Below are 14,140 nucleotides of genomic sequence, written 5' to 3' on the forward strand. Positions count from 1 at the left end.
CTGTACTCTGTCGACAGGCGGTGGGGGGGGGGTAATTGATGCTTGGTGGAGAGAATCCAACTGTCCATCCCACTTACAGGCTCTTGGTCTTACATGGTTTAGTAGTTCTTTTTTTTTTTTATTAACTTGAGTATTTCTTATATACATTTCAAGTGTTATTCCCTTTACCGGTTTCCGGGCAAACATACCCCTCCCCCCTCCCCTTCCTTATGGGTGTTCCCCTCCCAAACCTCCCCCCATTGCCGCCCTCCCTCCATAGTCTAGTTCACTGGGGGTTCAGTCTTAGCAGGACCCAGGGCTTCCCCTTCCACTGGTGCTCTTACTAGGATATTCATTGCTACCTATGGGGTCAGAGTCCAGGGTCAGTCCATGTATAGTCTTTAGGTAGTGGCTTAGTCCCTGGAAGCTCTGATGGCTTGACATTGTTGTACTTTTGGGGTCTCGAGCCCCTTCAAGCTCTTCCAGTTCTTTCTCTGATTCCTTCAACGGGAGACCTATTCTCAGTTCAGTGGTTTGCTGCTGGCATTCGCCTCTATATTTGCTGTATTCTGGCTGTGTCTCTCAGGAGCGATCTACATCCGGCTCCTGTCGGTCTGCACTTCTTTGCTTCATCCATCTTGTCTAATTGGGTGGCTGCATATGTATGGGCCACATGTGGGGCAGACTCTGAATGGGTGTTCCTTCAGTCTCTGTTTTAATCTTTGCCTCTCCCTTCCCTGCCAAGGGTATTCTTTTTCCTCATTTAAAGAAGGAGTGAAGCATTCACATTTTGATCATCCATCTTGAGTTTCGTTTGTTCTAGGGATCTAGGGTAATTCAAGCATTTGGGCTAATAGCCACTTATCAATGAGTGCATACCATGTATGTCTTTCTGTGATTGGGTTAGCTCACTCAGGATGATATTTTCCAGTTCCAACCATTTGCCTACGAATTTCATAAACTCGTTGTTTTTGATAGCTGAGTAATATTCCATTGTGTAGATGTACCACATTTTCTGTATCCATTCCTCTGTTGAAGGGCATCTGGATTCTTTCCAGTTTCTGGCTATTATAAATAAGGCTGCGATGAACATAGTGGAGCACGTGTCTCTTTTATATGTTGAGGCATCTTTTGGGTATATGCCCAAGAGAGGTATAGCTGGATCCTCAGGCAGTTCAATGTCCAATTTTCTGAGGAACCTCCAGACTGATTTCCAGAATGGTTTTACCAGTCTGCAATCCCACCAACAATGGAGGAGTGTTCCTCTTTCTCCACATCCTCGCCAGCATCTGCTGTCACCTGAGTTTTTGATCTTAGCCATTCTCACTGGTGTGAGGTGAAATCTCAGGGTTGTTTTGATTTGCATTTCCCTTATGACTAAAGATGTTGAACATTTCTTTAGGTGTTTCTCAGCCATTCGGCATTCCTCAGCTGTGAATTCTTTGTTTAGCTCTGAACCCCATTTTTTAATAGGGTTATTTGTTTCCCTGCGGTCTAACTTCTTGAGTTCTTTGTATATTTTGGATATAAGGCCTCTATCTGTTGTAGGATTGGTAAAGATCTTTTCCCAATCTGTTGGTTGCCGTTTTGTCCTAACCACAGTGTCCTTTGCCTTACAGAAGCTTTGCAGTTTTATGAGATCCCATTTGTCGATTCTTGATCTTAGAGCATAAGGCATTGGTGTTTTGTTCAGGAAATTTTTTCCAGTGCCCATGTGTTCCAGATGTTTCCCTAGTTTTTCTTCTATTAGTTTGAGTGTGTCTGGTTTGATGTGGAGGTCCTTGATCCACTTGGACTTAAGCTTTGTACAGGGTAATAAGGATGGCTCGATCTGCATTCTTCTACATTGACCTCCAGTTGAACCAGCACCATTTGCTGAAAATGCTATCTATTTTCCATTTGATGGTTTTGGCTCCTTTGTCAAAAATCAAGTGACCATAGGTGTGTGGGTTCATTTCTGGGTCTTCAATTCTATTCCATTGGTCTATCTGTCTGTCTCTGTACCAATACCATGCAGTTTTTATCACTATTACTCTGTAATACTGCTTGAGTTCAGGGATAGTGATTCCCCCTGAAGTCCTTTTATTGTTGAGGATAGCTTTAGCTATCCTGGGTTTTTTGTTATTCCAGATGAATTTGCAAATTGTTCTGTCTAACTCTTTGAAGAATTGGATTGGTATTTTGATGGGGATTGCATTGAATCTGTAGATTGCTTTTGGTAAAATGGCCATTTTTACTATATTAATCCTGCCAATCCATGAGCATGGGAGATCTTTCCATCTTCTGAGGTCTTCTTCAAGTTCTTTCCTCAGTGTCTTGAAGTTCTTATTGTACAGATATTTTACTTGCTTGGTTAAAGTCACACCGAGGTACTTTATATTATTTGGGTCTATTATGAAGGGTGTCGTTTCCCTAATTTCTTTCTCGGCTTGTTTCTCTTTTGTATAGAGGAAGGCAACTGATTTATTTGAGTTAATTTTATACCCAGCCACTTTGCTGAAGTTGTTTATCAGCTTTAGTAGTTCTCTGGTGGAACTTTTGGGATCACTTAAATATACTATCATGTCATCTGAAAATAGTGATATTTTGACCTCTTCTTTTCCGATCTGTATCCCTTTGATCTCCTTTTGTTGTCTGATTGCTCTGGCTAGAACTTCAAGAACTATATTGAATAAGTAGGGAGAGAGTGGGCAGCCTTGTCTAGTCCCTGATTTTAGTGGGATTGCTTCAAGTTTCTCTCCATTTAGTTTAATGTTAGCAACTGGTTTGCTGTATATGGCTTTTACTATGTTTAGGTATGGGCCTTGAATTCCTATTCTTTCCAGGACTTTTATCATGAAGGGGTGTTGAATTTTGTCAAATGCTTTCTCAGCATCTAATGAAATGATCATGTGGTTCTGTTCTTTCAGTTTGTTTATATAATGGATCACGTTGATGGTTTTCCGTATATTAAACCATCCCTGCATGCCTGGGATGAAGCCTACTTGATCATGGTGGATGATTGTTTTGATGTGCTCTTGAATTCGGTTTGCCAGAATTTTATTGAGTATTTTTGCGTCGATATTCATAAGGGAAATTGGTCTGAAGTTCTCTTTCTTTGTTGTGTCTTTGTGTGGTTTAGGTATAAGAGTAATTGTGGCTTCGTAGAAGGAATTCGGTAGGGCTCCATCTGTTTCAATTTTGTGGAATAGTTTGGATAATATTGGTATGAGGTCTTCTATGAAGGTTTGATAGAATTCTGCACTAAACCCGTCTGGACCTGGGCTCTTTTTGGTTGGGAGACCTTTAATGACTGCTTCTATTTCCTTAGGAGTTATGGGGTTGTTTAACTGGTTTATCTGTTCCTGATTTAACTTCGATACCTGGTATCTGTCTAGGAAATTGTCCATTTCCTGAAGATTTTCAAATTTTGTTGAATATAGGTTTTTATAGTAAGATCTGATGATTTTTTGAATTTCCTCCGAATCTGTAGTTATGTCTCCCTTTTCATTTCTGATTTTGTTAATTTGGACACACTCTCTGTGTCCTCTCATTAGTCTGGCTAAGGGTTTATCTATCTTGTTGATTTTCACAAAGAACCAACTTTTGGTTCTGTTGATTCTTTCTATGGTCCTTTTTGTTTCTACTTGGTTGATTTCAGCTCTGAGTTTGATTATTTCCTGCCTTCTACTCCTCCTGGGTGTATTTGCTTCTTTTTGTTCTAGAGCTTTTAGGTGTGCTGTCAAGCTGCTGACATATGCTCTTTCCTGTTTCTTTCTGCAGGCACTCAGCGCTATGAGTTTTCCTCTTAGCACAGCTTTCATAGTGTCCCATAAGTTTGAGTATGTTGTATCTTCATTTTCATTAAATTCTAAAAAGTTTTTAATTTCTTTCTTTATTTCTTCCTTGACCAGGTTATCATTGAGTAGAGCATTGGTCAATTTCCACGTATATGTGGGCATTCTTCCCTTATTGTTATGGAAGACCAGTTTTAGGCCGTGGTGGTCCGATAGCACGCATGGGATTATTTCTATCTTTCTGTACCTGTTGAGGCCCGTTTTTTGACCAATTATATGGTCAATTTTGGAGAAAGTACCATGAGGAGCTGAGAAGAAGGTATATCCTTTTGCTTTAGGATAGAATGTTCTATAAATATCCGTTAAGTCCATTTGGCTCATGACTTCTCTTAGTCTGTCGACATCACTGTTTAATTTCTGTTTCCATGATCTGTCCATTGATGAGAGTGGGGTGTTGAAATCTCCCACTATTATTGTGTGAGGTGCAATGTGTGTTTTGAGCTTTAGTAAGGTTTCTTTTACGTATGTAGGTGCCCTTGTATTTGGGGCATAGATATTTAGGATTGAGAGTTCATCTTGGTGGATTTTTCCTTTGATGAATATGAAGTGTCCTTCCTTATCTTTTTTGATGACTTTTAGTTGGAAATTGATTTTATTTGATATTAGAATGGCTACTCCAGCTTGCTTCTTCTGACCATTTGCTTGGAAAGTTGTTTTCCAGCCTTTCACTCTGAGGTAGTGTCTGTCTTTGTCTCTGAGGTGTGTTTCCTGTAGGCAGCAGAATGCAGGGTCCTCGTTGCGTATCCAGTTTGTTAATCTATGTCTTTTTATTGGGGAGTTGAGGCCATTGATATTGAGAGATATTAAGGAATAGTGATTATTGTTTCCCTTTATATTCATATTTGGATGTGAGGTTATGTTTGTGTGCTTTCATTCTCTTTGTTTTGTTGCCAAGACGATTAGTTTCTTGCTTCTTCTAGGGTATAGCTTGCCTCCTTATGTTGGGCTTTACCATTTATTATCCTTTGTAGTACTGGATTTGTAGAAAGATAATGTGTAAATTTGTTTTTGTAATGGAATATCTTGGTTTCTCCATCAATGTTAATTGAGAGTTTTGCTGGATACAGTAACCTGGGCTGGCATTTGTGTTCTCTTAGGGTCTGTATGACATCAGTCCAGGAACTTCTGGCCTTCATAGTTTCTGGTGAGAAGTCTGGTGTGATTCTGATAGATCTCCCTTTATATGTTACTTGACCTTTTTCCCTTACTGCTTTTAATATTCTTTCTTTATTTTGTGCGTTTGGTGTTTTGACAATTATGTGACAGGAGGTGTTTCTTTTCTGGTCCAATCTATTTGGAGTTCTGTAGGCTTCTTGTATGTCTATGGGTATCTCTTTTCTTAGGTTAGGGAAGTTTTCTTCTATGATTTTGTTGAAGATATTTACTGGTCCTTTGAGCTGGGAGTCTTCACTCTCTTCTATACCTATTATCCTTAGGTTTGATCTTCTCATTGAGTCCTGGATTTCCTGTATGTTTTGGACCAGTAGCTTTTTCCGCTTTACATTATCTTTGACAGTTGAGTCAATGATTTCTATGGAATCTTCTGCTCCTGAGATTCTCTCTTCCATCTCTTGTATTCTGTTGGTGAAGCTTGTATCTACAGCTCCTTGTCTCTTCTTTTGGTTTTCTATATCCAGGGTTGTTTCCATGTGTTCTTTCTTGATTGCTTCTATTTCCATTTTTAATTCCTTCAACTGTTTGATTGTGTTTTCCTGGAATTCTTTCAGGGACTTTTGCGATTCCTCTCTGTAGGCTTTTACTTGTTTATTAATGTTTTCCTGTGCTTCCCTAAGTGTGTTCATGTCTTTCTTGAAGTCCTCCAGCATCATGATCAAAAATGATTTTGAAACTAGATCTTGCTTTTCTGGTGTGTTTGGATATTCCATGTTTGTTTTGGTGGGAGAATTGGGCTCCGATGATGGCATGTAGTCTTGGTTTCTGTTGCTTGGGTTCCTGCGCTTGCCTCTCGCCATCAGATTATCTCTAGTGTTACTTTGTTCTGCTATTTCTGACAGTGGCTAGACTGTCCTATAAGCCTGTGTGTCAGGACTGCTGTAGACCTGTTTTCCTCTCTTTCAGTCAGTTATGGGGACAGAGTGTTCTGCTTTCGGGCGTGTAGTTTTTCCTCTCTACAGGTCTTCAGCTGTTCCTGTGGGCCTGTGTCTTGAGTTCACCAGGCAGCTTTCTTGCAGCAGAAAATTTGGTCATACCTGTGGTCCCGAGGCTCAGGTTTGCTCGTGGGGTGCTGCCCAGGGGCTCTCTGCAGGGGCAGCAACCAGGAAGACCTGTGCAGCCCCTTCCGGGAGCTTCAGTGCACCAGGGTTCCAGATGGTCTTTGGCTTTTTCCTCTGGCGTCCGAGATGTGTGTGCAGGGAGCAGTCTCTTCTGGTTTCCCAGGCTTTTCTGCCTCTCTGAAGGTTTAGCTCTCCCTCCCACGGGATTTGGGTGCAGAGAACTGTTTATCCGGTCTGTTTCCTTCAGGGTCCGGCGGTGTCTCTGGCAGGGGTCCTGCCGCTCCCCCATGGGAGCCCAGAGGCCTTATACAGTTTCCTCTTGGGCCAGGGATGTGGGCAGGGGTGAGCAGTGTTGGTGGTCTCTTCCGCTCTGCAGCCTCAGGAGTGCCCACCTGACCAGGCGGTTGGGTCTCTCTCTCACCGGGTCTTGGAGCAGAGAGCTGCTGCAGGCCGGGATCCACGGGTGTGGGACTTCCGGTAAACACAGAACGTGCCCGGTCCTAGAGAAATTCTGCTTCCGTGTGTCCCAAGCTCACCAGGCAGCTTTCTTGCAGCAGAAAATTTGGTCTTACCTGTGGTCCCGAGGCTCAGGTTCCCTCGTGGGGTGCTGCCCAGGGGCTCTCTGCAGCGGCAGCAACCGGGATGACCTGTGCCGCCCCTTCCGGGAGCTTCAGTGCACCAGGGTTCCAGATGGTCTTTGGCTTTTTCCTCTGGCGTCCGAGATGTGTGTGCAGGGAGCAGTCTCTTCTGGCTTCCCAGGCTTGTCCGCCTCTCTAAGGTTTAGCTCTCCCTCCCACGGGATTTGGGTGCAGAGAACTGTTTATCCGGTCTGTTTCCCTCAGGTTCCGGCGGGGTCACGTATCCAGTTTGTTAATCTATGTCTTTTTATTGGGGAGTTGAGGCCATTGATATTGAGAGATATTAAGGAATAGTGATTATTGCTTCCCGTTATATTCATATTTGGATGTGAGGTTATGTTTGTGTGCTTTCATTCTCTTTGTTTTGTTGCCAAGACGATTAGTTTCTTGCTTCTTCTAGGGTATAGCTTGCCTCCTTATGTTGGGCTTTACCATTTATTATCATTAGTAGTGCTGGATTTGTAGAAAGATATTGTGTAAATTTGGTTTTGTCATGGAATATCTTGGTTTCTCCATCAATGTTAATTGAGAGTTTTGCTGGATACAGTAACCTGGGCTGGCATTTGTGTTCTCTTAGTGTCTGTATGACATCAGTCCAGGAACTTCTGGCCTTCATAGTTTCTGGCGAAAAGTCTGGTGTGATTCTGATAGGTCTGCTTTTATATGTTACTTGACATTTTTCCCTTACTGCTTTTAATATTCTTTCTTTATTTTGTGCGTTTGGTGTTTTGACAATTATGTGACGGGAGGTGTTTCTTTTGTGGTCCAATCTATTTGGAGTTCTGTAGGCTTCTTGTATGTCTATGGGTATCTCTTTTTTTAGGTTAGGGAAGTTTTCTTCTATGATTTTGTTGAAGATATTTACTGGTCCTTTGAGCTGGGAGTCTTCACTCCCTTCTATACCTATTATCCTTAGGTTTTATCTTCTCATTGAGTCCTGGATTTCCTGTATGTTTTGGACCAGTAGCTTTTTCTGCTTTACATTATCTTTGACAGTTGGGTCAATGATTTCTATGGAATCTTCTGCTCCTGAGATTCTCTCTTCCATCTCTAGTATTCTGTTGGTGAAGCTTGTATCTACAGCTCCTTGTCTCTTCTTTTGGTTTTCTATATCCAGGGTTGTTTCCATGTGTTCTTTCTTGAATGCTACTATTTCCATTTTTAATTCCTTCAACTGTTTGATTGTGTTTTCCTGGAATTATTTCAGGGATTTTTGTGTCTCCTCTCTATGGGCTTCTACTTGTTTATTTATGTTTTCCTGGAATTCTTTCAGGCATTTTTGCGATTCCTCTCTGTAGACTTCTACTTGTTCTGTAAGGGAGTTCTTCATGTCTTTCTTGAAGTCCTCCAGCATCATCATCAAAAATGATTTTGAAACTAGATCTTGCTTTTCTGGTGTGTTTGGATATTCCATGTTTGTTTTGATGGGAGAATTGGGCTCCGATGGTGCCATGTAGTCTTGGTTTCTGTTGCTTTGGTTCCTGCGCTTGCCTCTCGCCATCAGATTATCTCTAGTGTTACTTTGTTCTGCTATTTCTGACAGTGGCTAGACTGTCCTATAAGCCTGTGTGTCAGGAGTGCTGTAGACCTGTTTTCCTCTCTTTCAGTCAGTTATGGGGACGGAGTGTTCTGCTTTCGGGCGTGTGGTTTTTCCTCTCTACAGGTCTTCAGCTGTTCCTGTGGGCCTGTGTCTTGAGTTCACCAGGCAGCTTTCTTGCAGTAGAAAAGTTGGTCTTACCTGTGGTCCTGAGGCTCAAGTTCGCTCGTGGGGTGCTGCCCACGGGCTCTCTGCAGCGGCAGCAACCAGGAAGACCTGTGCCGCCCCTTCCGGGAGCTTCAGTGCACCAGGGTTCCAGATGGTCTTTGGCTTTTTCCTCTGGCGTCCGAGATGTGTGTGCAGAGAGCAGTCTCTTCTGGTTTCCCTGGCTTGTCTGCCTCTCTGAAGGTTTAGCTCTCCCTCCCACGGGATTTGGGTGCAGAGAACTGTTTATCTGGTCTGTTTCCTTCAGGTTCCAGTGGTGTCTCAGGCAGGGGTCCTGCCGCTCCTGGGCCCTCCCCCATGGGAGCCCAGAGGCCTTATACAGTTTCCTCTTGGGCCAGGGATGTGGGCAGGGGTGAGCAGTGTTGGTGGTCTCTTCCGCTCTGCAGCCTCAGGAGTGCCCACCTGACCAGGCGGTTGGGTCTCTCTCTCACCGGGTCTTGGAGCAGAGAGCTGCTGCAGGCCGGGATCCACGGGTGTGGGACTTCCGGTAAACACAGAACGTGCCCGGTCCTAGAGAAATTCTGCTTCCGTGTGTCCCAAGCTCACCAGGCAGCTTTCTTGCAGCAGAAAATTTGGTCTTACCTGTGGTCCCGAGGCTCAGGTTCCCTCGTGGGGTGCTGCCCAGGGGCTCTCTGCAGCGGCAGCAACCGGGATGACCTGTGCCGCCCCTTCCGGGAGCTTCAGTGCACCAGGGTTCCAGATGGTCTTTGGCTTTTTCCTCTGGCGTCCGAGATGTGTGTGCAGGGAGCAGTCTCTTCTGGCTTCCCAGGCTTGTCCGCCTCTCTAAGGTTTAGCTCTCCCTCCCACGGGATTTGGGTGCAGAGAACTGTTTATCCGGTCTGTTTCCCTCAGGTTCCGGCGGGGTCACGTATCCAGTTTGTTAATCTATGTCTTTTTATTGGGGAGTTGAGGCCATTGATATTGAGAGATATTAAGGAATAGTGATTATTGCTTCCCGTTATATTCATATTTGGATGTGAGGTTATGTTTGTGTGCTTTCATTCTCTTTGTTTTGTTGCCAAGACGATTAGTTTCTTGCTTCTTCTAGGGTATAGCTTGCCTCCTTATGTTGGGCTTTACCATTTATTATCATTAGTAGTGCTGGATTTGTAGAAAGATATTGTGTAAATTTGGTTTTGTCATGGAATATCTTGGTTTCTCCATCAATGTTAATTGAGAGTTTTGCTGGATACAGTAACCTGGGCTGGCATTTGTGTTCTCTTAGTGTCTGTATGACATCAGTCCAGGAACTTCTGGCCTTCATAGTTTCTGGCGAAAAGTCTGGTGTGATTCTGATAGGTCTGCTTTTATATGTTACTTGACATTTTTCCCTTACTGCTTTTAATATTCTTTCTTTATTTTGTGCGTTTGGTGTTTTGACAATTATGTGACGGGAGGTGTTTCTTTTGTGGTCCAATCTATTTGGAGTTCTGTAGGCTTCTTGTATGTCTATGGGTATCTCTTTTTTTAGGTTAGGGAAGTTTTCTTCTATGATTTTGTTGAAGATATTTACTGGTCCTTTGAGCTGGGAGTCTTCACTCCCTTCTATACCTATTATCCTTAGGTTTTATCTTCTCATTGAGTCCTGGATTTCCTGTATGTTTTGGACCAGTAGCTTTTTCTGCTTTACATTATCTTTGACAGTTGGGTCAATGATTTCTATGGAATCTTCTGCTCCTGAGATTCTCTCTTCCATCTCTAGTATTCTGTTGGTGAAGCTTGTATCTACAGCTCCTTGTCTCTTCTTTTGGTTTTCTATATCCAGGGTTGTTTCCATGTGTTCTTTCTTGAATGCTACTATTTCCATTTTTAATTCCTTCAACTGTTTGATTGTGTTTTCCTGGAATTATTTCAGGGATTTTTGTGTCTCCTCTCTATGGGCTTCTACTTGTTTATTTATGTTTTCCTGGAATTCTTTCAGGCATTTTTGCGATTCCTCTCTGTAGACTTCTACTTGTTCTGTAAGGGAGTTCTTCATGTCTTTCTTGAAGTCCTCCAGCATCATCATCAAAAATGATTTTGAAACTAGATCTTGCTTTTCTGGTGTGTTTGGATATTCCATGTTTGTTTTGATGGGAGAATTGGGCTCCGATGGTGCCATGTAGTCTTGGTTTCTGTTGCTTTGGTTCCTGCGCTTGCCTCTCGCCATCAGATTATCTCTAGTGTTACTTTGTTCTGCTATTTCTGACAGTGGCTAGACTGTCCTATAAGCCTGTGTGTCAGGAGTGCTGTAGACCTGTTTTCCTCTCTTTCAGTCAGTTATGGGGACGGAGTGTTCTGCTTTCGGGCGTGTGGTTTTTCCTCTCTACAGGTCTTCAGCTGTTCCTGTGGGCCTGTGTCTTGAGTTCACCAGGCAGCTTTCTTGCAGTAGAAAAGTTGGTCTTACCTGTGGTCCTGAGGCTCAAGTTCGCTCGTGGGGTGCTGCCCACGGGCTCTCTGCAGCGGCAGCAACCAGGAAGACCTGTGCCGCCCCTTCCGGGAGCTTCAGTGCACCAGGGTTCCAGATGGTCTTTGGCTTTTTCCTCTGGCGTCCGAGATGTGTGTGCAGAGAGCAGTCTCTTCTGGTTTCCCTGGCTTGTCTGCCTCTCTGAAGGTTTAGCTCTCCCTCCCACGGGATTTGGGTGCAGAGAACTGTTTATCCGGTCTGTTTCCTTCAGGTTCCAGTGGTGTCTCAGGCAGGGGTCCTGCCGCTCCTGGGCCCTCCCCCATGGGAGCCCAGAGGCCTTAAACAGTTTCCTCTTGGGCCAGGGATGTGGGCAGGGGGGAGCAGTGTTGGTGGTCTCTTCCGCTCTGCAGCCTCAAGAGTGCCCACCTGACCAGGCGGTTGGGTCTCTCTCTCACGGGGTCTGGGAGCAGAGAGCTGCTGCGGGCTGGGATCCGCGGGTGTGGGACTTCTGGTAAACACAGAACTTGCCCTGTCCTAGAGGAATTCTGCTTCCGTGTGTCCCAAGCTCACCAGGCAGCTTTCTTGCAGCAGAAAATTTGGTCTTACCTGTGGTCCTGAGGCTCAAGTTCGCTCGTGGGGTGCTGCCCACGGGCTCTCTGCAGTGGCAGAAACCAGGAAGACCTGTGCCGCCCCTTCCGGGAGCTTCAGTGCACCAGGGTTCCAGTTGGTCTTTGGCTTTTTCCTCTGGCTCTGAGATGTGTGTGCAGAGAGCAGTCTCTTCTGGTTTCCCAGGCTTGTCTGCCTCTCTGAATGTTTAGCTCTCCCTCCCACGGGATTTGGGTGCAGAGAACTGTTTATCCGGTCTGTTTCCTTCAGGTTCCAGTGGTGTCTCAGGCAGGGGTCCTGCCGCTCCTGGGCCCTCCCCCACGGGAGTCCAGAGGCCTTATACAGTTTCCTCTTGGGCCAGGGATGTGGGCAGGGGTGAGCAGTGTTGGTGGTCTCTTCCGCTCTGCAGCCTCAGGAGTGCCCACCTGACCAGGCGGTTTGGTCTCCCTGGTTTAGTAGTTCTTATGCAGAGAGTCTTGAATACAATACAAAATCTTGAGTAAATAGTGAACAATGAGGAATATTTTGATATTATAAATGGAAACACACAAAAAACCCTATTAATAATCCTGTCCTCAGTAGCTGTTCAAACCACACATTTGCTTATATGTTTCTACTCATTCACTCACGTTCACAAAATAAATACCAAGCAAATATTTAGAGATAAACAAACTACGGTTCATGGAGGATAAGATTTCCAAATTTAATTTAAATTTAATTTACCACTTAATTTTAAAATAACAATTAGTATACAGACCTTATGAAATTTTAAGTGACATAAGATTAAATAACAAGTTCAAGATAAATGAGATATCATTGGCTAAGGTACAATGTGGTGCACTAGCAGAGAATGGAAAAGAAGCTCAGTTCTTGATGTTGGACTATTAGGTATTTGCTTCTATCGCTGCTTGTCTCTTTGATAGAAGTTTGTCTTGATGGCCTCCCTCCATAACCAGTGCATATCCCTTCCTACCCGTGGTCTCTGCTCTTGGCTTTAACTTTGACACATATTACAAATATGTTGTACTGTGGACATCACTGCCATCTATTAAGTCTGCTTCAAACAAACAGCCCAATCCTGGCTTCAAAGTGAGATTTATCATTGCTCATTTCTAACCTGTGATCTAGAACAATGACGCAGCAAAACTCGCCACAAACCCTGCCTCAGACATAAAGAAAATTCCTTACAAGCACTATACATATAACATCATACATGTGAATGAAGTGATAGCTAAAATTTTATTTCACAGGTCACTTCCATGCACATTGCTTTCATTAATCATTCATTCCAGTTCTAAAAAGTTTGTTTCATACATTTTAATGAATAATACTATAAAACAGAGATCAAGGATACACAGGAGAGATAGATTCAACCATCAGAAGCTTACACTCACTAGTGAAAAGGAATGAAACTCCTGATTCTAATTTTGGTGTTTTCTCTCCCTTTGGTGGAGTCACTTAGCCATCCAATTCTGACTTGTCCTGTATCTACAGGAACCACTGTGCGGCCGTTCCATCCAGATTATGATAATGTATTGACACTAGTCCTACTTGGATGCTCAGCTGTCAGTCAGTCAGTTCTCAAGCTGATGGAGACAAGAATGGCAATGACTGAGCCAAGACGCGGTCATCTCTGCCTTCAGTGGAGGTGAATTTTGTCATTTTTTCTGTGACACATGTCTTTCTCTAACTGGCTGGCTTTCAATTTGTTCCAGTCATTCCCTTCAAATCTTGCATTCTGTCAATGGTAATCTTGTGTTTAGAAGCCCAAATCCCTTCTACAAGCTGCATGTAGTGGAATTGTGTTCTTACTCTTAACTAATTCTGAAACACTGGATGACTGTAATGAGCTGTTCTGAGAAATTATGGGATAGTTTCCACCACTTTAATTAATTATTTTTACACTCCAGGTTTCATTCCCTTCCCAGTCCACGCGCCAACTGTTCCACATCCCATACCTCCTCCCCACTCCCCCATTTCCAAAAGTATGTCCCACCCCACTCACCCCACCAGACTGCTAAACTTTTTAAGGCCTCCAGTCCCTTGAGGGATAGGTGCATCTTCTCTGACTGAACACAGACCCAGGAGTCCTCTGCTGTATATGTGTTGGAGGCCTCATCTCAGCTGGTGTATGCTCCCTGGTTGGTGATTCACTGTCTGAGAGATCTGGGGGTCCAGTTTAGTTGAGACTTCTGGTCCTCCTACAGGATTGTCCTCTTTAGTTTCCTCCAGCTTTTCCTTAGTTCAACCAGAAGGATCAGCTGCTTCTGTTGACTGATTGAGTACACATAACTGCATCTGACTCTTTTAGCTGATGTGGAGGGCCTTTTTAGTACTATACACTTCCAAACATGTTTTGTGAACTCTACACAGAAGGTATGCATGGTATCCCGATTTGGTAAATGAGACAAGAAAGGCTAGGTGACCCAGAAGATTGAGATCAGCATTTATGCTCTTGCGATTGTGCGGTCTCTCCTTCAAGCTCTCTCTACACTGACAGCTCTGCTCTCATACTCCAGGCCCAGAACTGCTGCAGACACATGTGCGTTGACAAGCTGCGCAGCCTTTGCTGACCTGCAGCAGCCTCATCTTTCTGAACTCCAGAAACCCTTGTTGCTTTAGCAAATTGAGATTTCTTGGGAGTTCAGGTCCCATGCTATTTCATTCCTTGGGTTCTATTTTCAGATTCTTCAGTGGAT

The 14,140-nt window shown here is 43.8% G+C and overlaps 1 protein-coding gene and 1 long non-coding RNA gene across 6 annotated transcripts in view; one reads left to right on the forward strand and one right to left on the reverse strand.

Annotated features, from left to right (window-relative positions):
* The window catches only part of Ccser1 (coiled-coil serine-rich protein 1), a 1,236,544-nt gene that overhangs the window by 667,746 nt on the left and 554,658 nt on the right, over positions 1-14,140 (forward strand). The gene's annotated exons all lie outside the window — the stretch shown is intronic.
* Positions 1-14,140, reverse strand: part of LOC120102492 (uncharacterized) — a 115,570-nt gene that overhangs the window by 5,727 nt on the left and 95,703 nt on the right. The window lies entirely within an intron of this gene.

This window comes from Rattus norvegicus, chromosome 4 (assembly GCF_036323735.1).
Source record: "Rattus norvegicus strain BN/NHsdMcwi chromosome 4, GRCr8, whole genome shotgun sequence".
NCBI classification, from domain to species: Eukaryota; Metazoa; Chordata; class Mammalia; order Rodentia; family Muridae; genus Rattus; species Rattus norvegicus.